Consider the following 14,199-nt stretch of genomic DNA (forward strand, 5'->3'; position numbering starts at 1 on the left):
CTACGGGGTGCGTCCGTGCCGGCGACGCTCTTCATGGACGGCAGACAGTTCCCACGGCACTCGACGACCGCCGTTTCTCGTCCAGAGCCTGGCAGAACCGCGTCGATAACCCTAGGACCAGGGTCTTCTAGGATTCCGGATCGTCCGGGTGTCTTGATCAACACGCGAATCACCCGAAAGGATCGGCTAACCTAAGAGGAGCTAGTACACGCGAGTTGCGAAGATGCTGCGTCGAGAACCAACGTGGCAAGCCACCTAGACGAGCAGCCCCGGGTTCTATGGCGCCAACCGTGATCCTCGGTGAACAAAATCCCCCGAGGTCAGCCGAAACAGGTGTAACATCTTCGCTTCTGGACCTGTTTCAAGGATCCAGCCACCTGGAACAGTGCGCTAGATTTCCCCGCGGGCAAAGGCTTCGTTCCACAAAGAGGTTTAGCAAATGAGTCCCAGCTTGTGGGTCAAGCTGAAAGACAGAGGCCGGCGACTGGCTCCAGAGGATCAACGGAGACCGTTGTCGACCGGTGTGCATCGTCGACCAGTGGCACGACGGACTTCTTCCTTCTCTTTCGGGAGTGTGATCGACGAGGATTAGTGTTCCCCTTCTTCCCGTGTGTCTTCCTCGCTGCACCCGTCGCGAACCTTTCAGAGGTTTGAGGAAGTTCTCTCGTCCGTTCGCTGGGAACCCGGCTTGATATGAACTCCGAGGCGACGACGCCGGAAAGTTGAGGCCTGCACGGACGGCGGAGCGATCGTTGCTTAGGTGAGTACAGCAGCTTGACGAGCTCGCTTTTTTCGAACGTTTCCGAATCGATGCACCACCGACGACGCTGCCTCGTGCACTACGTTGCACCCCGTTGCACCCCGTTTCACCTCGTTGCACGCACACGATTTTTGTCGATGCGGTTCCGACTCGGTTCCTCTTTGTTTTCGGGCTACGAGCTGATTCGAAGATGACACGTAGCTGATCTGTAGATGATGTAGGGGGTGAGCTGAGGTTGAACTGTCTGCTGACGTTAAGGATTGATCGGGAGCTATCATCTGAGGTGTTTGAAATCATTTTATACAGGATCTGGGTTGGGATTTTTAGTCAAGTTCGAAATTCCATGGCTTGTTTTATAAAACCAGGACTAGGATCGAGTTCAATTTTAATAAATCAGGAAATTCCTTATGGGGTAAACGTAGAGAAGTTGTCATTAATGTTTGTTACTGATAAATATATAAAGATCCCCAATCTAGGAGTTAATCTGCCACCTAAGGTGTTTGAAATAATTCTGTACAGAGTCTACAGATGCTCTGTGACTGATCAGGAGCTAATCTATCATCTGAGATATTTCAAATAATTTTATATAGCGTCTCTCTAGACGCTCCGTATATGATCGAGAACTAATCGGTCACTTGAAGTGTTTCAAATAATTTTATATAGAATCTGTAGATGCCGTGTAGCTGGTTAGGATCTGATCAGGAGCTAATCCGTCACTTGTGGTGCTGTACGTAGGTGATCAGGACCCGATCTGTCATCTGAGGTATTTGAAATCATTTTCTATATGGCAGACTTTAATTGATCAGGAGTTAATCTGTCATTTAAGACGTTCGAAGTAATTTATACAGAGTGTGGAAAGGAATAACGTGTTAGAGTTTGTAGCACGTTGCCCGGAACTCCGAGAATCTGATTGAGATTCCGAAAGAATCGAACGGAAGAAAGAAGCGTTGACAGAGAGGCGGGACCGTTTATCGGGAATTGCGAGCCGGGTGACAAGGGCGAAATTACTTGGTCGATCGCGAGGAGTTAAACGTCGAATCGACGCCTCTAACACACGCTCCGCTCCGCTCTGCTCTGCTTTGCTCTGCTTTGCTTCGCGCCGCGCCGCGCCGGCCGAATGATCGTCGCCGCGAGGCCCGTAAAGCCCGCTCTCGGTCGTTAGCCGCGAGAATTATCGGCCTGGAACGTGCATGGACTCAAATCTAGCCTGAACTGCCTCATTCGCTCATCAGCTTTTTTATTGGGAGACAATGTTTGCTTGTGGGAACAAAAGGTACTGAAGATGGGGCTTTTGTAAAAGGGGATTTTGGAAATGGCGGTTTCGTAGACAGGGTTTTTGTAAACGGGGGTTATACACATGGAGGTTTTACAAAGAGTGGTTTGAAATTAATCGGGTTCTTGAAACAGGGCTTTGCGATTACGGGATCTTGAAAACCGGGATTTTAGAAACAGGGCTTTGCAATTAGGGGTCATGAAAACCGGAGTTTTAGAAACAGGGGTTTTCAAAATAGGAATATCAGAAACAGGTGTTTGACATTTTGTGAGTCCCGAAAGCAGGGATATGAAATTACAAGGATCCTGGAAACGGGGGTTGTAAAAACAGGGATCTTAGAAACAAGAATTTGAGATTACGATTTTAGAAACAAGAATTTGAGATTACGAGAGTTCTGGAAACAGGGGTTTTGTAAATGGGGATTTTACAAAGAGGGGTTTGAAATTAATGGGGTTCTTGAAACAGGGGTTTGCGATTAGGGGCTCTTGAAAACCAGGATTGTAGAAACAGAGGTATATCAGAAACAGGTGTTTGAAATTTTGTGAGTCCCGAAAGCAGGGATATGAAATTACGAGAGGATCCTGGAGACGGGGGTTCTAAAAACAGGGATTTTAGAAACAAGAATTTGAGATTACGAGAGTTCTGGAAACAGGGGTTTTGTAAATGGGGGTTTTACAAAGAGGGTTTTGAAATTAATGGGGTTCTTGAAACAGGTCTTTGCGATTACGGGGTCTAGAAACCGGGATTTTAGAAACAGGGCTTTGCGATTAGGGGCTCTTGAAAACCGGGATTGTAGAAAAAGAGGTTTGCAATTAGGGGGTCATGAAAAGAAATCGGAATTTTAGGAACAGGGGTTTTCGAAATAGGAATCTTAGAAACAGGTGTTTGAAATTTTGTGAGTCCCGAAAGCAGGGATATGAAATTACGAGGATCCTATAAACGGGAGTTGTGAAAACAGGGATTTTAGAAACAAGAATTTGAGATTACGAGAGTTCTGAAAACGGGTTTTGTAGATGGGGGTTCTTAAGCCGGAGTTGTAGAAATAGGGGTATCAGAGGTGTAACAGGAAATCCGGTTAATATTCGTCGAACCCTGGCAATTCCTTGCTGTAGGGACGAACACCGACCAATTACGTTAAAAGATCCGTAACACGGTGGTCGTGGAGCAACAAATTTCTCGATAGGATAGGGATGGGGACGTTGGGACTGGGGATGGGTGTGTGAAAAGGCGAATGAGAAGGAGCGTGTAGGGCGTAGGAGGAGGCGGAGAAGGTGGAAAAGTTGGAAGAGTAAGGGGAGCAGCGTCGAGAGAGCGAGAGAGTCAGGTAAAATAGAGAAAGGAAAAAAGGAAAAGAAAAAAGGGTCGATGGAAGAAGAAAAGCCGAGGAAGGGGTTTCCGTGTGCTGGAATGACAACTATAGCCCAGCTGTCGTCATTATGAATTATCTATGTAGGAGCGACGCCTGCGCTTTTACAGGCCGGGAGAGAGCTAAAAGCGAATTTCGCTGACGAATCGACAGACGCGTCCTACTGTTGCGGATCGAACAACAACAACGGAGAGAGCAACACGCTTACGTAAAATCGCTCGATCCCCTCGCGACTGTCTTCCCTTTCACCTGAATGCCCGATCCGTGTGTCCGTTTATCTACCCTTTGACTCGTTTCGTTTATTAATTCGACTCCCGGGTTAATCCCAAAAGTTTCTAGGAAAAGTATTCACGAAAAGTTCCACTGAAATAGAGAATTAGGCTTATTTCTCTCTCTCTCTTTTTTCTTTCTTGTTTCACCTTCTCTTAAACCTTTTTTGCTCTGTCCAGTTGTTTGGTAGATTGGCGTTATCAACGCCGGTGGTAGTAATGCGCTCAAGTCATTTGTAATTTTAATTGAAGTTAGAGGGATTCGCCTGGACCAGGTGGAGAGTCTTGGTTTGCTTGATCAAGAGAGATCTTCTTATCCGGATCCAGCACTCCCGGGACTCGGATTCTACCACCGCTAACGGCGGAAATGGCGGATTTCGAGTCAATGTGAAAATTTCAAGGGTTTCAGTGGTAAAACCTTTAAATGGGTCAGACTGTAATCTAGTGGTTTGGAATGGAGATTTAATTGGTGTTCGGAGTTTGGACGATTTGTCAAGGGAGTTTACTCGGCGGTTTTAGAAGTAAGATAGATATTTATAGATTTGTTACATTCGGACTGCGGATTTTTATACGTTTCTAACGAAAATCAGCGAGTAAACAACCACATTGAAATTATTGAAATTACTAAAGAAATTATTATTCGAGCACTATCGAGATACTACGAGGACTAAAATTGAAGTATCCAGTCAGATTAATTATTTAGGGTTAGAAATGTTCGATTAATTAAATTTTTCATGTAAAAATTGAAGTATCCAAACGTTCCTATCCCGACTTCAACGAAATATGAATTCTCCAGGGTTGAAAATTCCCAAGATAAACGGACGAAACGCGAAAACATCTGTTTCCTCTAGAAATTAAAATTGCAAGTACGTCGGATACCTGGCGCGATGGATTATTTCTGAAATTCATCCCGCAAAGTGGCTCGAACATCCGGAACGAGGACGTCTGTCGGTCGGTTTAATTGAGAACTTGTAAAGCCGATAAAAAATTTAGAAAACCGAGAGAGGATCCACTCCGCGCCCTTCTTAAACTGGGAACAAGCTACCCTCGCCGAAAAAAAAGAAGAAAAAACCGATTCCCCGTCGCTCGAGTCGTGTTCGAGACCCTCGAGGGTCTGCAACGTTTCAAGAGGGGCTTCGAACGGCTTTCTAGTCCTTTCGTATCCGTCCACGAGCGTCGAATCCTTCGAGATTTCTCGATCGAAGTTGAAGGCAAACAACTCGCGCCGCGTTAGAGAAGCGTTAAGTGAAAATTGTTCGTCTCGGAGGATCGGGGCCCCGGCTTGTATCGTGTTTATCTACGCCACTCCATTACGTTCAACGAGCAATCGCCAGTTCCTTCTAACGTTTCCTCCATCTACAAAACAGCGAAAGAAGATAAAGGAAACGAACTGCTGCAGCGACCCGTTGGTCCCCTCTTTCCCGTAGTCTGCTGGTACATTGTTACGGTCCATCTCTATTCAATCTTTCGGGGAAACAGAGTCAGCACACTAATTTCCGACGAAAATGTAGGACGTAATTCCCAGGGAAATATTTGACTCTAGGATTTATTTTATCGGTCATCCTTCACGTTAAAGGGTGAAAAAGTCTCTTGGAATTAGGGGTGCGGCAGGTCACGAAATTGGCTGTTAAAACTTTTGAGGGAAATATTTTTGATTCTAGGATTTATTTTATTGGCCATCGTTCACGTTAAAGTGTGGAAAAAAACCCTTGGCATTATAAGGAGTGCAGCAGGTCATATAATTGGGGATTGAAACTTTTCCGATTTCAGGGAAATATTTGACTCTAGCAGTCGTTCTACTGGTCATCGTTCACAGTTTCACAAACAGGAGAAACGGAAGAAATACTTTCGGGGTCTGTGCTAAATCATGCAAGACAATTTTCCAAAAAAAATAGGAGGAGGTGAATAAAACGTGTCTCAAGAAATATACTCCCGCATACAAACTCCAGTCGCGTGAAATATTAAAGAGAACATCTTACACAGAAAATGTTCCTGGGGAAGCATTCCAAGAAAAGCAATTTCCGAATTTTCCCTCTGCACACCCGAATAAACCGAAGCGAGAGGATAATAGATTTTCCTTTAGCGTTCTAAATTTTCTTCGAGAATATCTCTTTCCATTTTCAATCGTCCCGGAGATCAAGCCCTTCCCAATTACGGTCCACTCTGTGTAAGACGAGGGTGAAATTGGGATTTTCTTTGGTCAAATTTTTTAGCTCCCGGCTAAACATCGGCCAAGTTGGTCGCGTTGAAGAGAGCTCGTAATCCTAAGGGTCTTCAGTATAACCAGGCTTCTCTCTGTCTCTTTCTTTCTCGTCCAGCTGGAAGAAGAGGGATTAGAGGGTAGACTTTACGCGAGCATCCTTCTCGCTCCGTGGTCCTTTGAGACCTTTATTAGCAGCGTTTATGTACCCGGGCCTCGTGGAATACACCTTCTGGAAACTTATCGCTCCGGGCATTTCAAATAACACCCTGGTCCCAGGGTGTTCTCTTCCGGTCTCGCGCACTCTGTTTTTCCCATCGCGTACCCGCAACCACCCTGGCTCAGTTAATTAACCCTTTGTGCGTTGACGTATCTTTCCTGGTCGGCAACACCCCGTTCAAATTAAACAGATGGGAAAAATGTAAGAAGAACCCGGAGAATCATTTAATTGAAACCGAGTTCTTACCTTCCGCTAATTTTGCTCCGTTAAAGAAGAAGAGGGGGGATTCTACGGTGTACTTATCGTCGGCGATGCAAAAATTCTTTGTAAATATCCTGGTGGAGGTCTTTCTTTATTAATCACCTTTGAGGAATTAATGGTTCACTTTGGGGCCAGCCTCGTTACTCGATTTTTTCCAAGTTCGCTTTCTTATGAATTTACCTGGGTAAAATGAAAATGTCGGCTGGGAAGGTAAAGTGATAGTTTTATCAATGTCTTCAAAGGTATGGAGCTGTAATGGCGACTGGTTTGTTCACAACTCTGTTCTGCGGGAAAATTTTAATTGTAATCTGGATCAAATGACCTATGAAAATGAGAATTTCCATCCGCAGTCTATTAATTATCAAGAAAGTGTTCGCTCGGGAACAGAACGCTTCAAGGGACTTAAACTTGCCTGTTATTTATTCAACAAACGAGATTAGACGTGTCTCTCTCTTTTTACTTTCAGCCTACTTCGTGACACATGAACATTTCCGAATTAACTCCACCGATTTCATAGAGACGGCCCACCGTGCACCAAGTCAGATTTCGCCGCTGATTACGATTCCTTTTCACAACGTACGATTTATGGTTAATTATCCGACTCGAATTAACCGGTAGCAGGGGCGTTCGACCTCCGTACGACTATTTTTCCCAGTCAAACGAAATCCTCTTACGGCTTTCAGCGAGGATCGCGCGCAAAGCGTGACTCTTCATTGCGGTATTGTTCGTCGGCTCGTTTCTCTCGTCGCGTTTTTCCTCCCTTCGTCGTCCCTCTCACCTCCCACCAACCCCCATTTTCTCCGACAATGGTCGATTATCGTCGAAACGCCGGTGAAAAGTCCGAAATCCCGGGCGAAAGTTGCGTTTCGAAAAATTTCGTTCCCAGTCGAAAATACCCTGCCTTTTCATTTTTCGTTCACGCGTTCTAATGCCTACCCCCTCGTCGATGCTTTAATTCGTCCCTGGCTAAATTGGAAACTTTCTCCAACGGTTTTTCAGCCCTACTGCACCCTCCAGGTTATCGACTTTCGTTGTCCGACCCTCGTCACCCTCGTGCTTCCATCTTATACAGCCCCTTTCAACAGATTTCTCGAAACTCGAATAAAAATCTCAAGATTCGCTCGGCCGTGAATAATCATTTACATACAATTTCACGCATTCGTGTTCGAAGAAACTTCGACGTCTTGATTCTACGGTTAGACTGCGGATTTTTATGCAAATTCCTATTTTCGCAGCTGAAACATTTGCACCGGATGATCGAAATTCTGTCTTGCGAATGATGGTTCGATTTATTCTTTTATTTTTATATGTATATTTGTATCGTTGCTTGAACGCGTTGTTAAATTCTCTTGAATCGCCTGAAAGGGGAACAGGAAACGAGAGAAACGCGATCTGTTTATTCCAATGTCTACGTAAACGCAAAACAACGAGAAAACTTGATTCATTAAAACCGGAATCCTTATTTGTATGGTTTCGTACATTTGCATCAGCAACAAGTGCTCGAGATCTATAGTCTGACCGTTACACTGTACCTTTTTACATCATCTTCGCTGTACCTCTCCCAACAAAGAAAGTTCATAATTCAATTGAGGCCCTAAGAAAACTGTATAAATTAATATTGCAGATGAAAAACACAGTCTGTTTGTCCAAGCGTTTCCATAAATGCGAAATAACAAAATAAAAACGTTGATTCATTAAGCCTGGTTTTGTGTATACATTTGCATCTGCAACAAGTACACAAGATTCCCAATTTTCAGATAATGATTCAGTTCATGTTCAAAGAAAATGTATAAATAAGTATAGTAATACAATACTCTGTGAAGTATCACAGAGTCCTTATAAAAATTCATATTTCTTGTATGATATTATATATGCATGTTTTGCATCTGCAACAAATGTGCATAAAGATTTTTAGCCAGAACAAAGCACTGCACTTCTTTGAACAGAGAAAACAATAATAATGACTGGCCTGTAAAAGGGACCATAAATATCCCACAAAACCAGGGGCAATTAAACGCGATCATTGTTACTAACACAGCACGAAAGCGTTCCCATTGAGCATGATCTATTCTCGGTAGCCAAGGAAACGAGGAAAGTTACGATCGCGGGGGTGTTAGGCTGCAAGGGGATGCAAGAGTGTTCGCGCGTGTGTATATAGGTATGTGCACAGGAGAAAACCGTGCCGTTTGAAAATATTTTCTCGAGGCGTTATCGAGTTTCAACCATTCATTCCGTTCGAATGTGCCCGCCGTGAAAAGCGTCGTCGCGACGGAAGTTATGCGAGAACGTTGTCGGAGGACCGGCTGGAACGTTAAGAAGAAGTTAAGGGCTGCTTTAAAGCGTGCCACCGGCTTGGAAATACCTTCGAGCCTGTCTTTGCGACCAAAACTTCCTTTAACCCCCTTTAAGTTATACCCTGTCCACCCGGGGGATTTCCTGTCGCCCCGAAATTACACCGACGACCATTTCTTTTTTCTACTCTTCGAGACTTCACGGGACCTTCAGATCTTTTAAAATGGAAACTCGAACACTGAACCATTCCATATGACACCGTAAAAATCGATCGCGTAGCTACGACAAAATAGAAAACATTCCGAAAATAAAATTAATCAAGTTCGTAAATGCGTACGCGAGGAATATTCGAACTGAATTTTCCCAAAAACGGAGCCCCAATCAAAAATTTCGATTCTACATTTTCGATGTATTTTTCTACACAAAGAATCCACCTACACTCGATTATACTACTCGCACCGAACCACTCTGCACGAACCCGTAAAAATCGATCAATGCTACGACCAAATAGAACATTTCGAAAGTAAAGTTAATCAAATCCATAAATGCGTACGCGAGGAATATTCGAACTGAATTTCCTCGAAAGCGGAGCTTCGATCAAAAAACTCTAATTCTCCATTTTCGATGTATTTTTTGTATACGCTTTGCATAAAAAAGAAAAGATTGTACTCTAAACAGCTGCGTTATCATAGTTACCAACTGGAAAAGTTGCTAGTCAATTTCCTGGGCACATCCGATATAGGTGTTTCGTGTGTGGGTGCAGATAGTTAGCCGAGAAATCATAGCAAGAAGGTGTTCTCGAAGCTGTTCTTGGGGCGAACCGAAGGCTGAGCCTCAAGGTTCCTCCGCGAAGCTTCAGCTTCCGGCATTCGGATCGCGACGAAAATCCGACCCGGTTTCCCCGACGATTTTCACCGGGATTCTCGGGGAACGATTCCGAGGTTTTTCCCTCCCCTCGGCGACCGATAAATCTCGTTTCCATCGCGCGACGGATAAAAGCGCCGAGTCGTCGAACCGCAGCCTCCTCCAACCCCCTCGGCTCTTTGCTCACCGCCATCACGGTTTTATAAACCCGCGTTTCATTTGCCCCCCTTTGTTTCCATGGGAGATTAATGACTGTAATTGCCGCGGAGAGATCGGGGCTCGGATAGACGTGGTCGCCAGCTTGCTGCCTGAACCCCCCCTCGCCACCTCCCACTCCGTATCCAACGAAATTTCCGCGCGGTTAATCGAAATAGTTGCTCGAATTCCGACACGTTCAGTTAAGAATTCCTCCGTGATCGACGGGCTTCGTTACCGCTGCTTGATGGGACGGCGAATTTTTTCGAGGAACTTCCCGCGACGGGTCTCTTATGGTCCCTGATTCGTTAAACCCCGTTCATATCGGGCAACTTTTAGTCGAACGACTCAGTTGACCGCCCCAAGCGTAGGTAGAGCAGAAAATATTAAGAAAGCTTGCTATATAGAAATGTAAGGAATATTCCACCCAACAATTTCTATACGTTGATCTTCATATTCAATGTTATTCAATCCTCACCATTTTGTACATGTTGATCTTCTTATTGCACCCAATTCAACCCCAAAACTTTCTGCATGTTGATCTTCATGTTGAATGTTTTACAACCCCCACCATCTTGTACATGTTAATCTTCTTATTGCACCCAATTCAACCCCAAAACTTTCTGCATGTTGATCTTCATGTTGAATGTTTTACAACCCCCACCATCTTGTACATGTTAATCTTCTTATTGCATCCAATTCAACCCCAAAAGTTGCTGAATGTTGATCTTCATGTCGAATGTTTTACAACCCCCACCATCTTGTACATGTTGATCTTCTTATTGCACCCAATTCAACCCCAAAACTTTCTGCATGTTGATCTTCATGTCGAATGTTTTACAACTCCCACCAATTTGAACATGTTGATCTTTTAATTCCATCTAATTCAATCCCTATTTAATTTCTACTGTTTAAAGGAAATTCCAATTAAACACCAGAAAAAATTTAGATGATTCAACCTGAATTTCTGCCGTCAGAATTACAAATTGCTAAATTAACTTTATATAAATGTACAAAGAGTGCTAAATATTACCTACCCATGTTCCTCAGAAACGCATAAAATCCTTGCTCCCGTAATCACTTCTCTCTGACTTCCATTACTAATTACCCCCTTGGAGCAGCCGCCCGCGACAGAATCATTTGCAGAGAGTTTCTCGCAGCAAAACAATGGAGTCACGCTACTAATCGGGTAATTTAATCGTGTCGTGAGTAAAGTAAATTAATCGCGACGAAGGATAGGGTACCGTAAACGCGTATTTATAGTTATAGAGAAACAGGGTGGCGCGAGCGCGGGGATGGATTTAAGGGCTGGGCACGAGATAAGGAAGGAAAAGGGCACGAGTTTAGCAGAGGAGGGTTAAGAAGAGAGAAAGAGAGACTGCAGAGAAGCAGCCTTTTTATCCTCGGAGCCGCGGGTGGGAAGAGGTTCTCGTTCGCAAATGAGGCACGAGCGACGAGATAAGGGAGGGAAAGCCGCGGGCCAGGCCAAGCTACGGCGTACACGCGAATAAAGGGCGATCAAACGCGATAAAAACTCTGCTCGAGAGAACCGATAAGACCTAATTGAATGTTCCCTCTCGATTTTAGCCGGCCGTAAAGCCGGGAAACTTTAGACGGGGGCCTCCGTCGATAACCCTGCCAAAGCAACCCCTTCTTCCTCGTACGACACACATTTCTCTTTTGCATAACCTACTTTGACGCCGGGCCGAGCTTCTTGCTGATCTCTTTTCGGCTAGCCTAACCGCGGACACGCTTCTTCACCTGTGCCGAGCTGAAGCGACTCGAATCTGATGTTTTCCAACGCGGTGATGACCTACCATCAAACGTTGTTTACCAACGACTCATTAACACTACTTCACATTACTTTATAAGAATGACAGGAACGTGTCTATTTAAATTTTTAGCCACCTTTTTGAACGATTCCTCATGGAGATGCATGTAAAATTAATATTGAAATCAATAAGCTTAGTTAATCGTATCTTGTCTGTATATTCTCCATTGGCTGGTAAATTTACTCCAAATACTAGGTCTGGAAACGTTTACCCATAAGTACACATGTTTCAATATATGCTGGAACCAGCAGATGCTGTAACGATCGAGATTCTAGAACTAATTAGTTCGTTCTAGCATGCTCTCCACCGTGTCCCCGTGAATTATAATGATTTTCACTTATATCTCTTTCATTGAATTAATTATCCCTAGCTTTGGATAATAGAAAGATCGAAAGAATCTAAAGATATTGGTGCATAGTTCATAGCTTTCGAATTACTAAAATTATTAATTTTCCATCAATCGATTATTTAGCTCCTGTATCTTGTAATTGATCACAGTTTAGTGATTATTCCTGTGCGAGTTAATAGCGGAATACTATTTTAGTTTACATTAGCAATTAGTGGTTTACTGGTTTAGTAATTATATAGACAATGTGTAATGTTTAATGGTTCAGTAATGCAATATTTAGATGGAAATGTAATGTATAGGGGATGGTGGACATTGTAATGAATAGACTGCAGATCTTTATGCATTTATCACAAAACGGAGCAGGTGTAATGTAAAACAGTCAAAACATTGGAAGAATTTCAAAATACTGTTATATTATTTTCTACCTATTAAACACATTGAGAAAGAAAATAAATTTTTATTTCACTCCAGTTTGTTGCAAATCAGGTAACAATGAAAAATTGGAAGAATTTGAAAATACTGTTATATTATTTCCTACCTATTAAACACGTCGAGAAAGAAAATACATTTTTATTTCGCTCCAGTTTGTTGCAAATCAGGTAACAATGAAAATAAAACAATGAAAAGTTGGAAGAATTTGAAAATACTGTTATATTATTTTCCACCTATTAAACACATCGAGAAAGAAAATAAATTTTCATTTCGCTCCAGTTTGTTGCAAATCAGGTAAAACATTTTTAATTTGCATAAACATCCGCTGTCTAGTAAGGAAAATTCATTGTTATTCGAGGTGCTGTGACAGTGAGGTTCTTTAAAGCCTAAATAATTAATTGTAAACTATCATGCGTGAAAAAACGACAATGCCAATTAAAACTACAAATACACAGTAAATATTTTTCGACAGCATCTTCCTGCGTATTTTCCGATGAAATCAAAAATTTCGAATCAGACGTTTCAACAATGCTTAATGCCGTACCTGTAGAGCCAAACAAATATAAAGCAATTCCACTTAACTTCCACGAGATCTCGCAACCAGCGAGAAAATAGAGTTTCGCTTGATTCCGATTTCTTCAAACTCGCCGAGGAAAAACCGTGAATTTGCATAAAGTTCCGCAGTCCACTAATGATTACAGGTAATTAGTTCCGAATCCTCGGACTCGTCGGCGTGCCGCAGCTTCAATCTTCGTTAAAGTCTGATTGCGAGTGGTACCATATCGTCGTTAAGGCTAATTGGGTTATATTAGTCTTACCATTAGTTTTAATTTCGCCGGTTTCATTGCGCACCACCTCCCGTGCAAATAGCATTGTAGCCCGGGATTATAATTACCACAGGGGCCTATTGTGCATACCAAGTCACTGTTAAACGAAATGAAATATCGACAAAATGAATCTCTGCTTCCCTCTCTCACCGTCTGTCTCTCTGTGTGGGAAACGTCTCGACGGTTCGTAATTGACGTTAAGTAAGGCGAGACGGTAGATTACGCGGTGCTCGGGGCTACAAGGTAAACGTTACTGTTATTTGTGTACCGGGATTCACTTGACGCGACATGCAAGATAGTTACGGGCTCGTTATCTCGCGCTAGCAGACGCGTTTTCATTTCGAGACACTTGAACTTTTCGCGCCCGCGCAAGAAGAGAAGAGGGGGACGAGAGAAACGGAGAGGAGCGAATCCGTTTTTATAAGCCCGATTGCTGGGAATAATCACGCCCCGGCGCGGAAATCCTGGCTCTTTGATAGCCTAACTTCCGAATAATTTAATGCAGAAACTGCCGCTCAAAGAGAATCGGAAGTCACCGTCGATCGAACCTGCCTAGATCGCGAAACGGAGTTGGAAAATGAATAAACGAGTGCCTCCGATTTTCGCGTGCCCTCCGGAATTACGACCGAGCACTTACGACCCCTGAACAGAGAGCATTTCATAGAGTTTCAGAAAGTTATTGTAAGAATTTTTAGGAAAATGGTCGTCTTAAAGCAGAAAAAGTTTAGACGAATTGTTTACTCTAGTCACTTTTTATAGAAACCATTTTTTCCAAAAAACTTCATCCATCATAGACGACTTTTAAGCTAGTAAATCAAGTATAAGGAAAATATTTAAAAAGCCACATAAGTAGTTGACGTCCAGCTCACGTGAAGTGCCAGTTAAATATTATAACATCCGTAAAAGATATATTTTATCACATTTTTCCGCGAACCCTAGTTGAGTCAGGTTTACGATGCTGAAAGCAGTAGTCCAATTTATTTTCTGCTGATTTTTCCCTCTGATTGTTCCCCACGGAGGTTTGTGGAGTCCCTCGTGCAACATGTGTGAACCTCTCTG

At 43.3% G+C, this 14,199-nt stretch overlaps 1 protein-coding gene across 1 annotated transcript in view; it reads left to right on the top strand.

The window, feature by feature from the left end:
- The window catches only part of LOC143215693 (TWiK family of potassium channels protein 18), a 27,843-nt gene continuing 13,644 nt past the window's right edge, over positions 1-14,199 (top strand). The window contains exon 1 of the mRNA XM_076438036.1: positions 1-760. The gene's annotated coding sequence lies outside the window, so the exon portion shown is untranslated. The remainder of the gene's footprint in view (positions 761-14,199) is intronic.

Source organism: Lasioglossum baleicum, chromosome 14 (assembly GCF_051020765.1).
Source record: "Lasioglossum baleicum chromosome 14, iyLasBale1, whole genome shotgun sequence".
Classification (NCBI taxonomy): Eukaryota; Metazoa; Arthropoda; class Insecta; order Hymenoptera; family Halictidae; genus Lasioglossum; species Lasioglossum baleicum.